This window comes from Micrasema longulum, unplaced genomic scaffold (genome assembly GCF_059751315.1).
Source record: "Micrasema longulum isolate JH-2025_06_02 unplaced genomic scaffold, ASM5975131v1 h1tg000401l, whole genome shotgun sequence".
Classification (NCBI taxonomy): domain Eukaryota; kingdom Metazoa; phylum Arthropoda; class Insecta; order Trichoptera; family Brachycentridae; genus Micrasema; species Micrasema longulum.
Genome location: NW_028277601.1, coordinates 289,425 through 313,346, shown reverse-complemented (window position 1 = coordinate 313,346; position 23,922 = coordinate 289,425). Strand labels below are relative to the sequence as shown.

The 23,922-nt window shown below is 32.9% G+C and overlaps 1 protein-coding gene and 1 long non-coding RNA gene across 11 annotated transcripts in view; one reads left to right on the top strand and one right to left on the bottom strand.

Moving 5' to 3' along the window:
• LOC148281909 (RNA-binding protein 38-like) overlaps positions 1 to 23,922 on the bottom strand; it is a 110,943-nt gene that overhangs the window by 83,726 nt on the left and 3,295 nt on the right. The window lies entirely within an intron of this gene.
• On the top strand, positions 15,544 to 18,075 carry LOC148281910 (uncharacterized). Of its 2 annotated transcripts, none has more exons than XR_015822236.1 (3): positions 15,544 to 15,577; positions 16,003 to 16,256; positions 17,818 to 18,075. It is a non-coding gene; the product is annotated as an uncharacterized LOC148281910 (long non-coding RNA). The 2 variants fall into 2 exon arrangements; XR_015822237.1 differs by having other exon boundaries at positions 15,548 to 15,577; positions 16,122 to 16,256.

Sequence of the window (23,922 nt, the reverse complement as noted above, 5' to 3'; positions counted from 1 at the left end):
TATATATTAATAATGTATCTGACCATACAGTATACTTTTATTATGTGCCTACAGTACAGCACATACGTATATAGGCTCCGGATTCAAGGCGCAACATCATAACTTGAATTTGTTTTATATATTTTGATATAATATAATATTTAGAACTGTCAGTAAGACGAGATTGACACATCACGAAAAAAAAATATTCCTTTAATTATAGTAGCTTAGTTTCATTGATTATACTATCAATAAAATGTTTTAAATAATTACCCACTGGCTTAATTCACACCGGTCGGTCGTAAAAATCCGCAAGACATGGTAAATGAATTCATTTTTAATGTACTATTTTTATTAATTTAGTGGGTATTCTCAGGAAAACCACTGCAAAAGGAAATTGAGTGGCAGTTATTTAGCCGCAATGGTTAGTGTGGTTAGTGCATTTGCGTGCTACTAAACTAATAATTAAAAAACAATACTATAAATAACAATTCATCTTGGGTAACATTAACGTGCCGTGTGTATTTGTACGATCCGTCTGAAATGGACCGTTATTAACGATTCGGTGATACAGCTTTATGGGGTTCATAACATAAAATTGTATAATGGGTAAATGGGTAATATTATAAGAACGTCAATAAGCACCAAGTCATTGGAACAATAGGCATAATCCCCCAGTAACTACACTTGTGCGTTTCCAGAAATTATCAAGCAGCCAGTACCCCAGTAGGCCACATGGCGACGGTATCTACCTACTGTCTACAAAAGCTTCTCGTCGGATACCTATCTCCTTTTGTTAATCATAAAGTTAAAACAGCGCTTTATTGATTTATTTTTTGTTGCTTACTTCTTGGCATGAACACTTGACAAATTTACTACTATGCTCTATGTTTACGTTTATTTTTTGTAAATTTATTGATACTTTCAATTTTATCTTACTAGTATTTCACTCGCCCATGCGCTTTGTAGCTGCACAATGATTGGTTATCTAGCTTCCATATATCAACTATAAAATACCTAAATTTTGTAAATGGGGTCTAGAATTCCAATCGTCCATGCGCTTAGTAGCTGCAGACGTTTTGTAATCTTACTCTTTTTGGAAACGAGCTGCAAGACGTGCTGGGATATTTGTTTATTGTACAGCGCCCTTGAGGTGATTTTCACAAAAAATGGCGCTGTATAAATTATCCAACTATATAAAGTTACGTTGAGTATTTTTTTTTTACTATTTTTTTTTTTTTTAATTTTTCATTGATAAACCCTTACAGGTTACATAAATTAAAAAATATTTTTTTACTTTTAAAATTCACATTCTACTGTTAATAATAATATTTTTAACATCTTTTGTAAAGGTTGTCTGAGTCTTTTTTTTAGTTTTGTCTGGTAGTTTATTGTATAATTTCAATCCATGGTTTATTAGTCTCAATTGTCCTTTTCTCGTTTTAAAAGGTTGGATATGATATTTTTCTGATATTTTCTTTCTGATATTATATTATTTTTGGTATAGTAACAAAGGTTCTTAGTAAATTGATAAAATAAATAATAGTTTACTGTTGAATGTCAGTGATGTGACTTTTCAAAAATGGTATCATGTAAATATTAACCAATAAATATGATTACGAGGCGACAATGGCTTCCCAGCGGGAACATACGAAACCGCTGAAGGACTCAAATAGATTACGGTTTCGCCGTCTGCTCTGTAGAAAAAAGGTAAACAATGGACGAATAAAATGGCTGACGGATTGCCGGGACTCGCACTGGGTTGGAGCGACACCGCAGCTGCCGTTACCAGGGGTCGGGGCCCCGCACCGGTGCGCGGTGGCGGAGGAGCCATTGACCCTCGCCGTGCCGGCGCAGGCCCACAGCGCGGGACACCCCTAGCTCAGGACTGCGATACTTCGGCTACCGTAAAAGGTCACTGATTACTAATTTGACCTTGTTCCTCAATACCAATTTAAGAGGACAGTAATTGTAATTACATTTTTAAAACAACAGGATTTTACAAATAAAGATTTGTCTTAATAAATTAATCAAATCATGCTAGACTAACATTAAAAATATGAAATATACCATAACGTCATATCTTGTTAATTTCTTCGTCCCTTTTAATCTTTGAATTACGTGTCAACTATGCAGATTTGTACAATTGTTATTTATAATGCGTTTTTTAAATTTATTTTGTATTATTTACACGTATTATTTGTCGGCCTCGTGGTGTAATGGTCAGCGCATTTGCCTACCATGCAAGAGGTCTCGGGTTCGATTCCCGACATGGTTGATATGAAATATCATTTAAAAATGTGTTTTTACACTAAAATATTTCATAGTCCCTGGACTGGTACCTGAAGCGTAAGACTGATCACCTTACCTTCATGTAACAAAAATGATCAAGATACGCTGCGATTGGTGAACCAATGCAGTGCCCTATGCACCATTAGGTACGGAAAGGGAATGATGATGATGATTATTTACATATTGTTATTTTTTAAATGACGTTCTTGTTATATTGTAATATTATTGTAGAATATTTTATTCATCCCGACACAAAACGGAACTTTGGTGGTGTAGTTGGGAATTGTATCTGAATAAATAAATTAATGGTTAATGAATAAATAAAGTAATAACAGCAGGGATGATATATATACGTTATGCATAAAATAAAAAGTTTCATTCACCGCAAGTATCCGAATTTTCTTTTTTAATTCAGCTGAATTTCAAATCGATCCGTACCTTTGCACGTTTTAATCTACCCTTAAAATTTTCTTTAAAGATTTTCCATCGTTGAGATTTCTTGCGAATAAGGGTTGTTCGAGTGCCCTTGAGTCGCCCCACTGACGGAAGGGATCTATCTACCGAGGAATCTACCCTTCTCCCCTTCCCTTCATATTTCTTGTTCCCCCCCTCAAAATTGTGATTTATTATCTTCACTCGAAATAAAATAATAAACGAAACATGAATTAGGTGAACATAATCGGATGTTATGACGGAAACAAAGCCTTAAAAGTTTGAAGCCTTATCAATAGTACTAAAAGTAGAGAGAAAATATTTTGTGTCATGTTATATGGGAACGAACAATAATGAAATATGGTGTGGCTCTTGCGTACAAACGTATATTCAAGATGGACTCTTAAACAAACATAATAATAATAAATCAATTAAATAATGATTAATATAGAAAAAAAGGTTTTCATCCAGCTTTCTATCCCATTTCTTGCGACCTCCGAGCACCCCCAAAGCCTCCTTCAGACACCCCCAACTAACCACGGAGGCACTTATCAGATGTGGTGAGAATCTCATTATAATTTACTATCGGACTTAGCTTTTCAGATTTTTAGTGTGAATTAGAATTATAATTATTCAACGATGATTGAATTTAAAATATACTGAATATGAAATAAAAGGTAATCACTGCTTGTTTTTGTTATTATTACGAATATTATGTACCCCAATGTATGTGAAAATCATCTCAAGGGCGCTGGACAGTTTTATAATACCCAACACTTTTTGCAGCTACAGAACGCATAGACGCAGACGGTTGGGATTTTAGAATTTAAATTAATATTATTTACAGTGACTTTATGCATTTACCTCCGTTAACGTACTATTTACGCTGTGCAGAAGTTTTGTAAATATATCCGCAATATTTAATTGATAATTCAGATTTGTGGAGAAGTGTTTTATTTTCTACCATTTTTCTTTGAATTGCTCTTCTGAAAATTTTTGTCAAAGGCAGTCAAAATAGTTCTGCATCCAGCTAGCAAAATATTTTCTTAATAAATTTTAATATTAAATGTGAAGTTATCATATGTTCATACTAGTTCTGAAGATGTTGTGAACTAATTTAATGAAGTAAAAAAAAATAGTATTAATGAAATTAAAATCAATAAAATAAAAGTTAAAAAAGGTTAAATACAAGTAAATCAAGTCTTTTTGATATCGAAATATATAAAAATAATACAAAAACACTTGTTTTAACACTGTTTTAAATTGTTTGGTTCCTTTTTTTTTTACTAACTAAACTCAAATTTTACTTTATTTTAACATAAATCACTATTCTTTATTTTGTCTGGGAGTCTATTTACTATGCGTGGGAGTATATACGCCCTGGTTTTCTCTCCATACGCATTTAGAGCTCTTTTTTCTATGAAATTCCTCTTCACTTTTTGGCGCGTTTCATGCTTATGTGATATCGGCGTTTTGTAGAAATCCATGAAGTCCTCTGTTACCAGACGATAGTATATCATATTTTGTACCGTCAAAACTTTACGCATTAAGCTAATTCTACACACTATTTTCTGATTATAAATGATAAGCGAAAGAAGTGAGATATCAGTTGAGATCTGAACTGACTGGGACCGTCGATGATTTTCGAACCCAGTGTTTGGGCAGCGCCGGATTACGACCAGTTTTCTTTTGCCTGAATCAAATGCTGACCTTAAGAGTAGATTTTCGTTATTCGTTTCTTAACGCGCAAGTCCGATAGGCGAGTACCCGTAAACAACTCTGTGTATTTTTATCACCTTGACCAATAAAATGATAATAGTATATAAGTTTCCTTTACATAAATTTCTACTTTAAAAAGCCACAGTTAAATGTGTAGTATAAAATAAACAAAATATTAAAAAAACTATCAACGGTATATTACAACAAAGAAAACATCGCAAAGCTTTGCAGACACACACACGCCTGGCTAAAACATATATTTTTACACACACAATAATAACTACTACATATACCTATATTATAAATATAGTTGATTCGTCATCCCTTTTTCATTTCTTCATTCATCCTTTACCGAACAGCTGAGGCTTTGTCGTGTGTTTAATAGCCTAAAACTGCATCTGCCGTTTACCGCACGAGGCTAACTTAAGGGTAGGACGAGACACCGCGTAAAAAAACACCCCATAAATAAACTGTCGACTTTTGCATAAACGAGGCTTTCGCCTGAGTTCGCTATTTTACCAGCCATTTTTTACGCTTTTGTAAATCCGTACCACGATTTTTTTTTGCAACTGAACATGTATGATGTAATACAAACGAGATTTTTGAAATTTTCCCTTTTTACTAATGTATGTATTAAACAACTGTAATTTTTACTATCAATCGTTGAGCGTTGGTTCGTGGTTGATGCTTCATATTATTTTATTGTAAAACCGATAATTTAATATTAAACCTAAACTAGCAGTTAATCATATAATGATAATAATAAATTTTGTGAATTTTTACAGCGCCGTTTTCGTAAGTGACTTCAGGGGCGCAATAATTACGAAGTTTTAAAATCCGGTTTTTTGATGAAGTGCCAGCTCTATTGAACACCTGGCAAGGTGCTTAACCTTTGAAGGGATGAAAATATAAAAATAGGATAGGATTTAAAATATACCGTCTACATAAACCTTGTTGTATAGGTAAATACTCTTGTTTTGTAGCTGTATCTATTGAAAGTTGTAGCATATTGTGTAAGATTTATAATGAACGAGTGAATTTATTATTCAATGATTTTGATACAGTTACGAAAGTTAAAATGATATACATTTGTTTGATGGTTGCAGGTTGTATAAAAACGACAATTTAAAATGTCAATTTCATAATTTACAAAGGGAAATTAGTTTTTTTTGTAAATCGTTGCAATTTAAATAATCATTTCGACCTCTGGGTTTTTAGATGATAATGCATTATATTTTGTTAATGTATATAAAAGGTAATAATTTAGCTTCATGTATCATGTATTATTGATTTTATATATTTCATATATAAAAAAACATTATTCCAACTTTTGCGTATTATTAAAAAGTTCCAAGAGTTGTAGGTACGAGTAAGTATTGTTGTTTTAATCGAATGCAATTAAAAACCTTAGAAATTATTTGAACACAAACCTCTATTATATGGATTTATGAGTATTGAGAAATGAACAATAATGCATGAAGTAAACATACTCTAAAGTTTCCAAGTTTTATGGTAAATATCTGAACGTTTTGAGCAGATTAAGAGAAGGCAATAAATACAATAGCCACAATACTTCATCGAAACACCGATAAGAGATTTTATTACTTTTTATAATTTTCACTGTTTCATGCGGCGAGGTTTTATAATCTACGGTAAATGGAGAGTTGTGTGCTAAATCCTCTAAGGGCCGGTTGTTTGATCAAAAGTATAAGTGACGTATTACTTTAGTTAAAAATAACCGTTGGTAAAAGTTAAAGTAAAAATAACGGCGAAACGGATTGTTTGGCATCGGTTTATACGTAATTTAAAATCTGCTCTGGTCAAACGCGTTCCAACACTAAAAAATGATTTTTCTACAAAATAAATCAAATTTCGACGGTTTTTCATGGTTTGCTGTCCCACGCCACGCTTTGCGTTGTACTGTCAAAAATCAAAACATACGAATTAAACACTATAGCGAACAGCTGTTATAAAGCCGTCATCTTTTAAACTAATACTCATACCGACCAATATTGACGGGTAATTTTTTAAACTAATGAGTCAGAGATAATGTAGAACTATGAGTAAGAAATTCGACCATCGGCTGGAGGTGCCACACGATCAAACAACCCATTTTCAGTATTTTGTTAAAACTGTTACTTTTTCTTTAGAATTTTAACTTATGCCACTAATCAAACAACCGGCTTAAGACATTCCCCTGTGGATACATTTTTTTTATCTTGTAGAGTAGAAAATTTTCGTTCGTATGACGTATGCAGAACCTTAACAATTTTGTTTTAAATTTTGTGCTCATTTTCAAATTTTGAATAAACGGACAAAACGTATGTTAACACCTAATTAAAACATTGGTAAAATAGTTTGAACCGCAAAAATGTAAGGCAATTGGAACTTAATGAATAAGTAAATTATTTATTAAAAAAAAACATTTGTATTAAACGCACAACAGACCAAGTGGCCTAATAACAGAAGTGAATGCCTAAACCTAAACCAAAATCACAGAGACAGCATTCTCTTCACATAGTCGAAAACCGTTTTAAAGACCGTGGGTCTTCCTATCGGTTTCTCTCATACTAAAAAACAACGTTTTTCGTCAATAAACGAGTTATTTTTTAGAGATTTCATTTTCATAAACCGTGATTTTCATTGGATTTCACTATACCGCTTTCATTGCCTTTCACTGTGAATTTGGCAAATTATATTATGGAGGGCTTGTGTCGAATATTATCATGCATACTCTCGACCACATTGCAAACACGAGCGGTAGCAAAAACTCTGTTTACTCGTATTAAATACAGTTACAAAAATCTGTTTTCAATGTGTGTATTTTTTAGCCTAAATTATATCTTTTTTTGTGATCTCTCCGAGAATCGAACCCAGACCCCTCCAGCCCGGTGGCCGCCAATTATATTGCTAGATCAAATACACTTTAAGATCATCGAGTTGTATACAGACTCCGTACCTATTTTATTGCTCTCTATAGTTTATTAAAAATATAAATATACAAAGTTCGTATTTACATTATAAAGTGTACGTCGTGTGCAGCAGACACGTGCTAATAAAGTTATTTGGAAAATAAACACCTAATAGATTTTGTAGCCAAATAAACAAATAAATTATAAAGATCGACTCTTGCAGAGGTATGGCATAAATATGTACAATAAGGACCACACCCCATTATGAGAAGTAAACTGATTTTTATATTATTTTAAAACTTACATTATAATAGCCCAACAGAACATCTTGCGCAGTTTATTTAAAGTCTAAATAAGCTTAAATAATTATGATAAGATTTAAAACATGACTACATTCAAACAGGCAGAATGCTGCACACGTTGTGTAAAGTAGTCTCTTAAACCAGCCAATGACAGGTCATACACCATGTAAATGCCAAGGTTTCCACATTCCCTTCTCAAAAATGTATTTCCACTCTGATACAATAAAATCTATCTTTTATTCTTCCAAGATAAAAAAAAACGACGAATTAGCCTTGTGAAGATGCTTAATAGTATGCATATTTATTTTGATTTTTTATGATAAATTTAATATTACTGAAACGATAGATTTGAAAAAACTTTACTATATATATACATGTTGTCGGGTTTTACGATTTTTTTGGCATTAATCATAGATGGCCAAATCCTTTTAGAAAAAAGTAATAAATAAAGTAATCTTTAGTTGGTTTGAATAACATGCATCGAATACAATTTCCAATAAATAATCTGTCAAAGTAGTCGTAATGTAGATGCATTATTAAATACATGTATTAATATAATATTCACGTAAATTTGTGAAAAAGCTAAATAAAACATTAATTCAGTAAACATGCTGATAAAATAAATTAAACGGGTTTGTTATTTTCTTATAATGACTTCAAAGCGAGCAATTTCCGGATGCGATGCTTGCGCGTTGTGTTGGTGTGCCTTTATAACTTTGTTAAAACTGAAAATGCAATATGAATTACCTGCGCTTATTAAGTATTTCAACAAACCACTTTATGCTGTGAAAACTCACTAATTTGCCGCCAATCCGATTGTTCCCGATAGCTCAATTTTAATTTAAAGCCGGAACGCGTCGTAGTCATGGAAACGGCTCAACAAAGTTTTATCTTACCACCTAGAAACTGGCAAATCCCGAACAAAAATGTCAATCATGCAAATCGTGTTGGATGTATACACTCGTATGAATATGGTCTTTTCTTTTCCGCGCCCTCGATTTACAAGGTTCGATACCCGTTTCTAGATCGGGAACACTATGCTGTTCCATTTCCTTTGTCCGGGTGCAGCTGTTTGGCGAAGGTTTTTTTAAATAAACACACGCACACAAAAAAGAGATGCATTTAACACAGATTGCATATGAATGCACGCTGCCCGCGCTATTGAATTCGAACTCTGATATAAATCTGTGTGAATAGGATTAGTATGGATGCGGGATTACAGGATGCCCGGAATATTGAATCTGTTTTCATACAACTATGCTAGGACATCAAAATAGTTTGTTTTTTTCATTTGAATTCCAAAGTTTATACGGAAACTGTAAATTTGGCGATTAAAATGTTCATGTACTTCAAACATCTGTTTTTGCTGTTTTTTACATCAATAATGTTAGAGTTCATATTTATATTATTGTGCAATAACATAATTTTAAGCGCTTTCTTAAATTCTACTGCTACTACTACTACTACTACCATCACGCCATTTCCCCGTAGGGGTAGGCAGGGAGAATCGACCGCCACACACGTCTATTCTGGCATATATTCCTAGCTTCTTCCACATTCATACATCTTGTCATACATGCCCTTCGGTTATGTCTGACATTCTGCTTTTGACATGACCAGACTTAAGATTTTGGTTTATCTGATCATGCCACGTCTTTCTTGGTCGTCCTCGTCTCACGTTACCGTTCATTTTGCCATAAATACTTGTTTTACCATTCGTTTGTCGTCCATTCGTTCTACGTGACCAAACCAACTCAGAGACCCTTTCTTAATCTTATCAATTATACTTGACTCAGATTTACACTCTCGCCTGATTTCATCATTCGTAACCCTGTCATAAATTGATTTCCCACACATTCGTCTAAGAGATCGCATTTAAACCGCGTTCACTCGGCTTTCCTCTGCCAGTTCCATGTTTCAATTCCATACATAAGTGTTGGGACTAAAACTCCATTGTGAACTGCCAGTTTAGCTTCGATTGACATATTCTTACTAGCAATTACTGTGCTGAGTGCTCCGTTCATTTTGTTGCCCGCATTCACTCTCATTTTAACATATTTTTCTACTCTTCCATCTCTTGAAAACATACTTCCTAGATACACAAATTCTTCTACTTGTTCGAGACATTCGTTGTTTACATTTCTTATGCAGTCAGTAACCTCACTATCCCTTTCAAATACCATCACTTTTGACTTACTTTCGTTCATCGCCAATTCGCTCTCCAGGCAATCAATAGTATTCCAAATATCAGAAGTAAATTTTATTATAACGGTATTTAAATACTTATCTGTATTTAATTGTTTTTTTAGGTATAGGTACGCCAAAGAGGTTTTTAAAAAAAATGTTATATTAAAGGAAAATCACCGAAAATATTTACAAAATAAATAATGACTTACATGAAAATTAATACAAAAAAAAAAAACGAAAAAAAAAATTATTATTTGAAGAACTAACTTCGTAATGTTACATGATACGCAAAAAAAATGATTAAAATTTATAACAAAAAATAAAAAACGTTTTCTTACTCGCGGTAAAAATTAAAGCGTTTAATTGTACTGCGAAGTTTCTCTTAAATGTATTTTTAAAAAAAACTACTTTAAATGACGTCATAAGTTCTTCTAAATCATCCAATAAAAGAGTGTTGTGACAGATTTCCAGTTTCGGGGGAACCAACCCACCAATCGGGACAATCGGGATAACTCGGTGACGTCACGGGCGGAGTAATTAGAAAAATACAAAACTTCAAAAATCGTATCAAAAATAAAACTATGAACTTCCTCATTACTGTTTCCTTGGATGCAGTCCAGAGTATTATAAAACGCCTAATTATTGGTGTAATTAAAATTAGGACAAAATAATTGGCAGTTTTAGTGCTGTATTGTACGAGAAAGTTGATACTATTAAATGAAAAGGAACAGCGAAACAGATTTTAAAGTAATTCATACAATACTATTATGAATAATGTAATATTGTCTTTAAAAATACTTACACCGCATACGCTCAATTTTATTGTTGTGCTTAAATTATCGAGTAAGTACACAAAATAAAATAAATTTAAAAAAAATACACCTTCCTCTCTGGCTTAAAAAAAGGAATAATTGAAGAGTGACATCTCAAAGTGGCCCAAGTATGAAATATCGTTTCGAGAAAAATACTTATTTGCGTATTCTCCGGTTTTATTAGATCTAGTGATTTTTTTTTATGACGTGTCAAAATGATTTAAGACTCGAGTCATGCAATCAGATCACTTAAATTCACATTGTTAATTTGCCATCATCAAAATTCCAGCCAGAAATATGTGGAATTTTAAAATTTTATAGAATCGGATTTAGTGACAATTAGTGAACGAAATTTCTTGCTGGTTATGTTTTAATCGTTATTACAATGGCAGTCTAAATTTTGAATTCGTAAATGTTGTCTTAGGACTCTTTGAAAAACCGTTCTTAAATTTTAGACCGCACCGAAGTAATGACTTTTTACATCATTTTCTTAAACGTTGTATTAATTCACCGTTTTGAAGAAATTACATATAAAAGTATTAGGTAGTACTTTTTCAGCGGAAAAATTGCAGTTCCCATTTGACTATCTTGTTTCCGTTTTCCCCAGTGTAACAAAATTAAGGATCCATAGCGTTTGTAGGAAATGAAAGGAAATAAATACTTCACGTGGAGATCGACGCGGTTTGCACTCAAGGTTCGCAGCGGGGTTGCCCATTAACTTATACAGCTATCAAGAAAACCTTTTCGAGAAGGAAAACCGTGTAAACAAGCACACGGTTCTTAGCGCCCTGATAAAGGAACAGGTTGTTCCTGAAACCAGTCGGTTATTGATAAAGTAAATGTTCCATAGTTAAAAACTCAGCTAAATTAAAGATTTTTTTGTACATTAGCTGGCGAATATTACAATGCGTTTTCAACCATTCATAATAATACTGTGGATTAAATTAATTATAAAAGTGCAGTTAGTAAATCTGCTTTAATTTTGCAATTTTCACAGGCATGGATCGTTTCTGATTGTGTCACTAGAGGCTATGTCTTTATGCAAAATAAATATAAATATATTCTTCTCATCGTTTCTTTTAATCCCTTAAAATAAATATGTATGTGTATATCTATGTTTTCCCTTTTTTTTTTAAACAATGTTATTACTATTTTATTTTATTTTTACATCTGAGCATGTTTTTCATTCTTTATTTCAATTCTTAATTTTTAAATACTTTTACAAATTTTATTTATTTTTAATATTATTTCCAATTGTAAATACTCACTACAAACTACAAACTTAAAAATATCGTTTTTTCACTTAAATTTTAATTTTTAAACAACTTTCATCAATGTTTTTCTTTTTCCTTCTCTTTATTATACTTTCATAATTAACTCTACATATAATTGCTTTATAATATGAGAACTTCACTGGTCCATTAGAATTAAGTCTAATTACACCGCAAGACAAAAAAAATTACGAGTTTACCTGCTACCGCGCCCCTTGACTTTACTGAACCCTTTTTCTAAGAAATCCTTTATCGATACCTCTTTCTTTTGTTTAATAAATTAAGGACACTATGTGTCACCTTTCTACAATATTTACATTTTAAAATGTCTCAACAGTCTTGTTTTACCCGCGTTTGAGTGAACATAACACAACAATCATGGAAAGTGCAAAGCAAATGTCGATTGCGATAAAATCCAAAATAATCACATTGTCGCAAGAAAACATATCTAATTGTGAAATATCTCGTCGAGTTGGGTATTCAGAAGGTGCAGTGAGGTTTTTATTTAAAAAAATCCAAGAAACTGGATCCATAGAACGGAAAAAAGGAAGCGGACGGGGGCGCGTGACATCTGCCCGAGATGATCGCTTAATAAAAAAAATTGTTATGCGCGATCGATTTTTAACGGCACCTGAAATACACGCAGAGGTGCAGTCTACCAGCACATCAACATTTTCAGTAAAAACAGTGTCCAGGCGGCTGTTGGAGCATGGTTTCCAAGCACGGAGTCCCGCAAAGAAACCATCACTCACGGACAAAATGAAGAAGGCTAGACTGGATTGGGCGAAAGAGCACCAGAATTGGACCTTGGAAGATTGGCAAAATGTTGTTTTCTCTGATGAATCAAAATTCAACCTTTTTGGTCCAGACGGCAGAAAGATAGTTCGACGAAAACGGGGGGAAAGATATTATCCGTCGTGCGTCACTCGAACCGTTAAACATTCACCCTACGTGATGATTTGGGGGTGCATGACAGCATACGGTTTAGGACCTCTAAATTTTGTACAGGGTACGATGAATGCCATTCAGTACAAAAAAGTGTTAAAAAAACATATTATTCCAACAATCGAGGACATTACGCAGTATACCGCGGACCCAATTTTACAGGACGATTCTGCGCCGTGCCATAGAGCCCGCACTGTGAGTACAAATATATATATTTTTAAATGCATTTTGTGACCACATGATAAATAATTTATTGTTTTTTTATAGATCAATGAATTCAAGGAGAAAATTGGCTTAAAATCGTTGACGTGGCCCGGGAATAGCCCTGATTTGAACCCGATAGAAAATTTATGGGCGATTATGAAAAAAAAAGTCGGGAAAAAAAAATAAAAAAACATTGAGGAATTAAAAAAAAACTTAATTCAAGTTTGGGAAGAAGAAATAACATCAGAAATTTTAGATTCGCTTTACGCTTCTCTAAATAATAGAATTTTACATGTTATAAAAAATAAAGGTGAATTCACTAAGTACTAAATATTTTTAAATGTTATAAATATGTTTAAATGTAAAATACTTTAATTTAAAATAAAGCGATAAGAACCTACTTCTTAAATATGAATTAAAAAATAATATGTCTTTTATTATTCCATCACAAACACTCGACCATAAATGAACCGTTATGGGTCTCTAAGGTTCGGGTAATCTGATACCTGATATATAATGGCAATTTCTAAGTACAATTCATGAGTAAGATTTTTTATTTTAACCTTGAAATAACGAGTAGTCATCACATATGTCAAACAATATAAAAAAAACTAATTAAATATCAAGAATAATTCATTATATGTCAATTTTAGTTTTTTTTGAGAACTCGTAAATTTATTTGTCTTGCGGTGTATGTAAAATATTGAACTTTGTAACTGTACTGTATGTTTCCTAAATAAAAGAAAATAAAAAAAAATAAAAAAAAACTTACTTGACAAATAAATAAATAAATTATTAACAGATATTTCAACAGAGCTCTTTGGGGAGGTTCTTTAACCTCTTGAAAATTAAAATATTAAAGTCTTGGCTATTCACAAGTCTTTTAAACCGTCATTGGGTGATTTAGGTGATCATTTTACACCCTATATTACATCAACTTATTTGCCTACGTAATACATTTATATTTATTTAATTATATTAACAAACTCCTTGTGGGCGTAAGTATAGCCTGTGAGCTCGCCAATACATGACAGATGACAGTAAACATAACCATAGAAAAACATTGCAGTTGAGCTCTCAGAAGTAAAGCAACGTGAATGCAGCAATGCTTGAACTACATGTCAATAATATTCTAATAATAAATCATATTATTTGGACATACGGAACTTTAAAGCATACCTTGGTTTCATTACTAATAGTATTTTATCGGTTAGGTAGGTGTATTAAAAAAAAAATGTTGCGTACCTGAAAAAAGCACAAATAATTATGTTTTTGTAAATGATGTCAGTAGCGACACTCAGAGAGTGGCTTTGTGACGTTTTGACATTTTTTATAAGAAATTCATGGCGTAGCCGAAATACTGTTATAAAAACGAGGATGTTTTTGTTGATTGACGTTAGCAGGCGCTACCCAGGGGCGACTTTGTAACGTGAGAAATTATTTAAAAAAAGAGATTCATGGCGTAGCCGAAATATTGTAATTAAAACGAGGATGTTTTTGTTGATTGACGTTAGCAGGCGCTACCCAGGGGCGACTTCATGACGTGATGAAATTATTAATTTAAATATTTTTTTTCATTTTACATAGCGTAGCCGAGATAAGAAATTGCGTGGTGTTTCGAAATTTAACCGTGTAGGTAGCCGCCTAGTTACAATATTATTTTTGTATTTTTATAACTCCTGTTTTATAATGTTTATGTATTTATCGCTATAAGAATTAAACTAAAGATAGTTTTTACTTTTAATCGCTATCCGTTTTTTAAATTATGTTTGTAACACTCAATAATATTTATTTTTCAAGTATTCAATGTTATTTTTGCATTTTAATTAATATTGTTAATATAAAGCGTATTTTTATTTATTCGAATTTACTAGACTGTTTTTATTACAAAAAATAAAAATGCATATTTCTCTATGTATTTTTCTGTTATAAATAATCTACTAAAATAATACACATCAAATTTCCATTGTCTGTTGATTTGATTTGCAATCTTCTTTAACTCTAGGAAATTCAAAGACAATAAAAATTTTACTGTCATATATTGGCGAGCTCACACGCTATACATAGCCCCTCCTTGTGCTTATGATAAAAGATTTGGATGTTCAATACATTATTTAAAAATAAACATTTTTATTATTTACATATTTGATAAGTAGGACAATATTGTTTTATTAACAACAGTTAATTAAAACAAAAATATACAAATGTAAATAGTTTAATTATTCAAATCGCCATGCCATTACAAACATTGTATCAAAATGTAAGGATTGATATTCTGCGATATAATCTTTTTCAATTAGAAAATTCAAACTATTTTTTTGAGCTCTTTGATAATACTTGAACCTGTGGGTGAACTTCAGATAAAATTTTGAAGATGCTTCATAAAGCAAATAAGTACTATGTTCATTATTTAATTCATAATTTTGTTTGATGACGCTTGAATAATAATTTGGGAAATTACATTTGATTTAAGAATACGATTTTTTGACATGCTCTGAACGTGACGAAAAAAAGCACGACCGGTAAGCAGTTTTAATAAATGTTAGTAAATATAGACATATATGTCTACAGATTTTGAGACGTACCCGTCTCTTCGTAAGGAGACATATCCGTAACTAATTTGCACTTCGGTACAAGTTGGTGTTAGCATGGTTGCGCATTCGCCTACCATGCTCGAGGTCCCGGGTTCAATGCCTAGGAAGGTCGAAATCAAATATTTATTATTATTGGTGGTTTTACAAATCGCATTTCATTGTCTTTGGACTGACACCTTAAGGGTAAGACTGATCGCCTTGCTGTAACAGATGATCGAGATACGCTGCATTTTATTTAGCAATGCACATGCATCATATGCGCATGAGTGTTTTATAATGATTGAAATGCTTTGTATCTCTTCATATCTTTCACAGTTTTGTCTATCAATATATAGGTAAAGGCTTTATTTCAGGTGTCAATACTAAGACTTTTTCTAATTTACGAGTATTTAAAGGCTTTTTCCACATTTCTGGATCATTGTATCTAATGACAAGAAACTGATAACATTTCTGTTATAATGAATTCTGGCAGTAAAAACATGATAACAGTTCATGTCGCCGAGAGGAAAATGGAGGTCAAGAATGCATCTGATGAAGATTAATGTGACAATTCATCAGCTGGACCAAAACAACAGACTATTGTTACTGTCACCTGAGGATATGAGATGTGAGTATTTAAGATCGGTTCGTTTTTCACCTTTGGTGTCGGCATTTGTAAAAAAATGAAATCTGCCCAAATTAAGTGTGTAGATGCAACCACAACATATTGAAATGACTTTGTATTGCCAAATAGGAGGTATTTAGTTTGATGTTAGATTGATGCCATGTGTTTTTTGGTACTTATAATACTTTGCAAAGTGCAAATAACACATTGCGGTACCTGAAAAACCTTGAAGAAATATATATCTACTTTATTTGTATAAACACAAATGGCGTTTTTGCAATACAAAAAAAAAACTATCATTTATTGACTTTATATTTTTGCGAACATTTCATGACAATAATATAGCACGTGATTGAAATATTATAAAATAGCTTTATAAGGTCACACGACTAGTGTTTTCGACTCGACGGCTGCTCTCAGGTAAAAATCCCAAATAAGTCAATCGAGTGGAAATAATTCCTACTTGAAATGGTTGGCGAGTTCTTGTACCATTATTGAGGTCCTGGGTTTGATTCCTGGAAGACTGGACGTGAAATATTGATTTAAAAGATTATTTTAACTGCAATATTGATTTTTTCCTGGAGTGGTATCTGAAAAGTAAAACTGATAACCTCACCTTCATGTAACAGATGATCGAAAAACACTGCATTTGGTTTACCAACTCAGTGCTCTATGCACCACTAGGAACGGAATAAGGAGTGATAATGACGTTGAGAGTTTTATTTAAGAACAGTTGAGAGTAAATTGAGAAAATGATTCTACGTCGGCATTCTTACCACTCATTAGAACGTTTAAGCTAATTTTTATTATTTACTAACCAAGATCGTTGCGTTTAAAGGTTATATTCCTTGTTCAACGTTACAACAAAATACACGTTTTATGTACCAACCAACGGGTTATTATAGTAGTAATTTGAAAAATGCAGGAAAAACCTTAGGATCGCTCAATTAATAAAACGAATGAAATTCCTGTATTTATAAACTACCTTTTATTATCTTTGGCTTTTTAAATTAGTTAAGTTTTTCCTAGAAATTTACTAGACTAAAAAATGATTTTCAATTATTATTCATATTGATAATTAATATATAAACCGGGTTGTGGTCCAGTGGTCGTGTTGTGAACTCACGGATCTATGGTTCGAGGTTACAATCTCATTCTACCACAACTCGATTCCCATTTTTCCAGCACTAGTTATTTACAAAATTTAGGAACAATGGTATTCGGTATCAATTAATTGAAATGTTTGTGCAAGTAATGCGAACTCGAATATTATTTTTTCCCTTTTGAAAAAACACCTTACGGGCGATGTACAGTAAATATCCCCGCATGTCTTGCATCCACAGAGTGGTCGGGTTCTAGTTTTACTTTTACAATGAATTATCATAACACGTCTTGCGGGTAAGAAATCTAGGCCCCTTTTACATATAATTGAAATAATTAATATAATTTTTTTATCAGCACCTAATGGGGCATAGGGCACTGCATTTGTGTACTAAATTACGGGGTTTGTATGATTTTTGTTACAAATAAGGTATGGTTTTTTTTACAATGTCTTGTGTTTCAGGTACCAGTCCTAGGACAATGAAATACGTAAATACCGCAGTATAGTAGAACATTAAAAATAAGTCCAGGATTCTATAATGCCTGTCTAATGTATTAATTTGTCTTTGCTTTTCTTTGTTGTATTCCTTCTATTATTTGTTACTGTATTATTATTGTTTTTCGTTATTTATTTTGTTTAAATTGGACATTGTCCGTAAATTTGTTAAATAAAAATTAACATAAAATAAATAAATGTTTTACGTCAACTCTGCCAGTAATCGAACATGGAAATTTAAGCATGGTGGGAGATCACATTAAAATAATACTGACAATATTGTAAGGAGATTTAAGATTGAGGGTACTCGCAAAGTTTTGCTTTTGACCTAATAAAGCTCAGTCTCATCAAGTGAGGGTTATCACTAGAGCCCGCCCAGGGCACGGCAGATTGAACAAACACCTTGCTAGACTGAACCTTTCCCAAACTTCTAGATGTAGGTTCTGCAGTGCAGATGAGGATACGCCTATACACGTTATATGTTATTGTGATGCTTTACATCATAAAAGGAGTCTCATCCTCGGGGGACCACTGGTTAAACCTGAGGATGTTAAAGAGCTCGCCCTCGACCTAATAGCCCGATACTTTACGGAACAGGGCTTGTAGGGGGAGATTTAGCAACATGTAAACTCTCGCCTTTCACACAGTAGCCAGGATCTTTATAGACCCGGGCTTGGAGGGCGAGAACTACTCACGGGGACCCGACACAACAGATCTTCACAGGTCACAGTGACGTTAGGAGCTTGCATAGCACTGATCCTCACCTCACTGATCCTCAAGAAAAATAAGAGGAGATTTAATCAATATACATATTTGTGTTATTATTAATCAGAATATTTTAATTTTCTGGCCATTTCCTAAAATATGCAAATAACTTGCAATGGAAAACTTGGAATCGAGTTGTGGTAGAGTAGGAATTGATCCTCGGGCCTTTAATCCATCAGTCCACAACATTACCACAGGACCACAACCCTGATCTATATATCCAAATCTTTTATCATCAAACATATAGGGAGTTCATAGGGTACTGTATTGGAATAATTCATGCACTGTGTCTCGATCATTTGTTACAGGAAGGTAAGGCGATCAGTCCTACGCTTCAGGTTCCAATCCAGGGACAGTTAAATATTGCAGTGAAAAACCACCTTATAAATAAATGTTTCATATTTTTGTCAGTAGCTACCAATGTTATAGTGCTCTGGAGAGATTGCACGGTGTCTATCATGAACACCCTAATAAATTTACAAAAAATAATTCTTAGAGTGATGCTTCGATGTCCCTCAACTATCCTATTTAAGACATCGTTTCAATTTATAAGGGAACTGGATTTTAGACAATTTTAAAAAAAAGTGTCATCGACACATTTCTGGTTACAAGAGAAAATCCTAACAGAATGCTCGTACGAGGTTTTCCTGTAATTTGAATTATTCAATACCAAAAACACGTACGACTTTCGCTCAGAGAAATTCCTCTTTTGTGGCCCCAAGAGTGTTCAACGTCCCGGATGAACATATTAAGTTCTCCAAAACGAAAGCTTTTTTCAGAAGTGAACAAGTTTGGATTTTTTTTAAAATTTTTTTTTTATTATATTGAAAACATATTATACATAATTATATACAATATTCCCAAGGAGTTTTTTAAAAAAAAACTCATTTAGGGACATACAGATAATAATTTTTTTAGAGACGTTTTTAAATTTTAAACTATAATATTATTTAACAAAAGCAGAAAAATTAAAATTATGATATACTACAAATTAAAAAGGGTATGAAAAATACTTGAAAATAACAGAATAAACAGAATACTAGGCATGGAAATAAATTCAAAATAATGTTTACATTATGCAATCTGGGAAAGAAAATTGAAAAAGTTTAAAAATTACATGGATGTATATATACATACTGAACTAGTACAAAATAAAATCATTTTTTTTAATTAACAAAATATGCGCACACCCAATACAGGTTAATTTTTTTCAAAAACGTTGAAAAAATTGAAATTATGTATACAAGCCAAAAAAAGTATATAAAAAGAAAAAAACACAAATAACATTTAAATAGTATTAAAAATTACATATACAAGCAAAAACGGTGAAATATTAAAAGGTATATGTTCAAGATGCGCATTCTCTATAAACTAACATTATTTATTCAAAGTACTTCTGGAAAAAATAATTCTTCAATTCGCACGTCCTGTTTCTATATTTTGAAATAGGTACTTTAAATTTTTGTGGCAATTTATTAAATTCCTTGAAACCTATGTATTGTAAAGATCGAGTACCAAACTTCGTAGACTTCACAGATCCAATATATACTTATATTGTTTTTTGATCGAGTACTGTACCGATGGATGTCTCCAATGAAAGCTGGCTTTATGTTACTGTGCATTGAGTCGAGAGTAGTATTAATGATAGTGTCAGTTATCTCGAAATAGGAAAGCATGCTAAAAGGCATGATTTTTGTTTCAAAATAAATGTCCCTTACATGAGTATCATACGGTAGGTGAAACACATTTCTGATCGCTCTATTCTGAATAATCTGCACCTCAGAAATTTTGCTCTTAGTTGCAAAACCCCAAACACAGCATAGGTATGATAAATGCGAATGGACCATAGAAAAATAGATTGCTCGAAGCAGCGAAACTGGAAGCATTCTCTGAAATCTGTACAGTATTTGTCTAAGAGAAGAGACTATTGCAGGAGACTGCTGCGAGACAATGCATAGATTTATATATAGTACTATTAAGCGTGTTGTCCAGACATTTATGTTTTTGTAATTTATTTTTTTGTAGTATTCCTTAATAATATGCATGTTTCCTCTTTCTTTTTGTTGTATCCGCTCTTGACCTTATAGAGTTAGGAATACGTTATTATTATTTTTGTAATATGTATCTTTATGTGAATAAATAAATAAATAAAATCAATTTAATACATTAAATATGTGAAATAAATGTTGGCTCTCCCAGAAATCAAACCCAGGATCTCAAGCAAGATAGGCGATACCACTACGTTACGAGGTGGACTTTTCTCCACTAAATTTCTTTTTTCAGGATTTTAGTTGAGTAACCATCGAGTTGAAAACACTCGTACAGGATTTTGGTTAAATTTGACACACAGAAATGCATTATTTAACCGCCCGGTCACAGACAAAGTCGAAATCTTTACTCGATTTTAACTTTTAGCACACTTGAGTTTGACCTGTCATTGGCTGGTTTAAAAAAATACTTAAAACAATATTTCTCAAAGTGGGTGATAACGCTCTCCCGTGGGCGCTGAGGGTCTTCAGGGGGCGAAGTCTATGAAAAATAGGGGGGCGTTGAGGCGGTCTAAGGGGGCGAAGACTGATTTTTTCAAAAGGCGAAAAATTATGTTTTCTCTACACTTCAAATTAAAATTGATTTCGTTATTATTCCTACCCTGTTTTTGTTTTATTTATAGCGGCTTTCTAAGCCAGTGTGCCGTGTTTGTTTCCCTTATCCATCACATTAGATAAGTTTTAATTTTAATGAAAATACTCCTCAAAAGATGCGTTTTGATTGCTCTTTTTAATAAGACTCCTTTCAAATATAAGCTTGAGATTAGAAATAGGATATGGCACATTTAAAAGTATGAATGGAAATAACTGTTTTTAAGATAGGCAAAAGATGGTATATTTAAATATTTTATGAGGTTTCTCAATGTGGGCGGTGGGTGAAAGAGAACCTATGACATTAACCATCCAATGTGAGGTCAAAAGCCCTTTAAATCTCTAGAATTTTATATGGCTTTATCATGAAGGTTTTTATATTTGTTAAAATATCTGTCAATCGGAATAATGATGTATCAGGCGCACTGCATTGTAGTTTTTTTTTCTCATTTTCTGATTTACTGAAAAATTCCAAATGTCAAAAATATGAGACTAAACAGTTATTTTTTTACGTAACGATATTATAAAGTGTTATTTCAGTAATCGTTGACTGCCTTGGATTTTCTTTTGACTATCATTAATTGATCGTATTATTATCTAAGCAAGGTAATAAAAATATTATAATACCCGGCACTTAGTGACAGAAATATTCGATTGTTGTAATCGAATAGGCTCGGTTATTTCAATATTCGTGAATTTAGTATTCGGATGATGCGTTATTATAGTTAACAATTTTTATAATATTGTATCCGTGTTTTTAATTAGAGGTTTTGAAATACAAACCATTTTTTTTTTTAACTTTCAATTACCACTCAACTAAAAATTCGGATGAAGTAAGTCGAGCTGTGACAAGTCTGCCTCCTAGTTTTTGCCTAGCATTCTTTCCTGGGTCTGTCTCAGGTTCGATTCCTGGTACATAAATTAATTTTTGACATGTGGTTTTACAATGCAATATTATTTCATAGTTCATGTATGTTCGAGATATGTAGCTTCGCAGCAATTAGAGAACCGATTCGGTACCCTATGCACCACTGGAATAAAAAAATGATGGTGGTATTTCGAATAACCGCTGCAGATTTTTAGCAATATGAATAGACAATTTTTGACACATTTGTAGATATAAAAAGATATTTATTTTGATATTATTTTTTAGACATCTTAATTTAACTAACTTTTTTTACATCTACTTATGATAAAAACAAAATCTGATGACAAGCTCGACCCGTATAAAAAAAAGTTAACATTTATCTTCAATTTTATCTACAAAGTAAAATTAAGTTTTCTATTTGAAAAACGAAATATGTTTTTTTTTAAAATCATTTTCTATTTCAGGTTACCGACGAAGGTACTTTAAATTTATAAACTAATGTACACATTTTCGTTTATAAATATCGATTTGACTTATTTCGTCTCGATATGTACCGATGAAGATAGTCTTTATAATCGCGGCCCTGGTCTTGCGGCTTAGAGGGTTTTTATTTTTATAAATAGCGAATGCTGAATCAGAATCTACGATGTTGTCGCAAATTGGTTTGAGGTCACCACCGGAGTTCATCAAGGTTGCGTCCTTGGACCGTTCTATTTTATAATCCTCGTGAACTTCATCTTAAGGAAGTCAATTCCACTAGATCGAGGAACATCCATCTCCTCCTTCCGAAAACTCTGCGACCTAGAGAGTATGCCGATGATGTGGTTATAATTGACGATTCAGTCAGGAGTCTTCAGGCCACTGCAGATACGTACTACGAGCCATGCGGAGTACCGCAAATCGCAAAAAAAAAAAAACAATATCGCAAAAACCCATGTATTGTCTAAAGCTAGGGTTTCCTAGGACAGCGGTGCCCGCATCTTAACGGCCGTAGTGAACGGCGATGCGGTGGACACCCGTCGTAACGTCGACTAGAGAGTGGTTTTCTAGGGAAACTGTGTTAAATGGTGTTGATAACACCGTTTTCCTAGGAAACTACACTCTAGTCACCGTTACGACGGCTGTCCACCGCATCACCGTTCACTACGGCCGTTAAAATACGGGCACCGCTGTCCTAGGAAACCCTAGCTTAACAATTCATGCTTTGATGCCCAAAATCCCCTGACTCTGTCAAACGGAGTAATCGAAATGGTCGATTCAAATACCAAGGAGTAGATATTACGGAAAATGGCAGCTTCCAAAAATGACTGGGAGTGCGGCTAGGAATAGCAGTACCACATTCATCAGTATTAGAGCTGTCTGGAGATCAGATATTTTACTCAGTGAAAATCAAATGCCGCTTATATAACGCCTGCATAACACCTATTCTCCTCTACGGATGCGAATCGTGGCACCTTACTAGGGCCCAAAACAGCAAAATACAGGGTTGTGAGAATAGGTGTCTCAAAAGAAGTTTGGATGTACGGTGGTTTGGCTTTGTGCGGAATGAAGTAAAGAGAGAACGGACGCAGCAAACTCCGGTGACAACTGTTTTTATGTATATCTTATAAATTACGATGAAATAAAGTATGAACATATATATACGTATATATTATTCGGTTATTTTCTACAAACTGTTCAGTACACACACATCACTAATCAGTAGGTAATACACTAATACAGTGGATACGTTACGTTCGTGTTTCTTATAAGATAAATATTATTATTTCAGCTTGGAAAAATTACGGTGCTTGATAACAC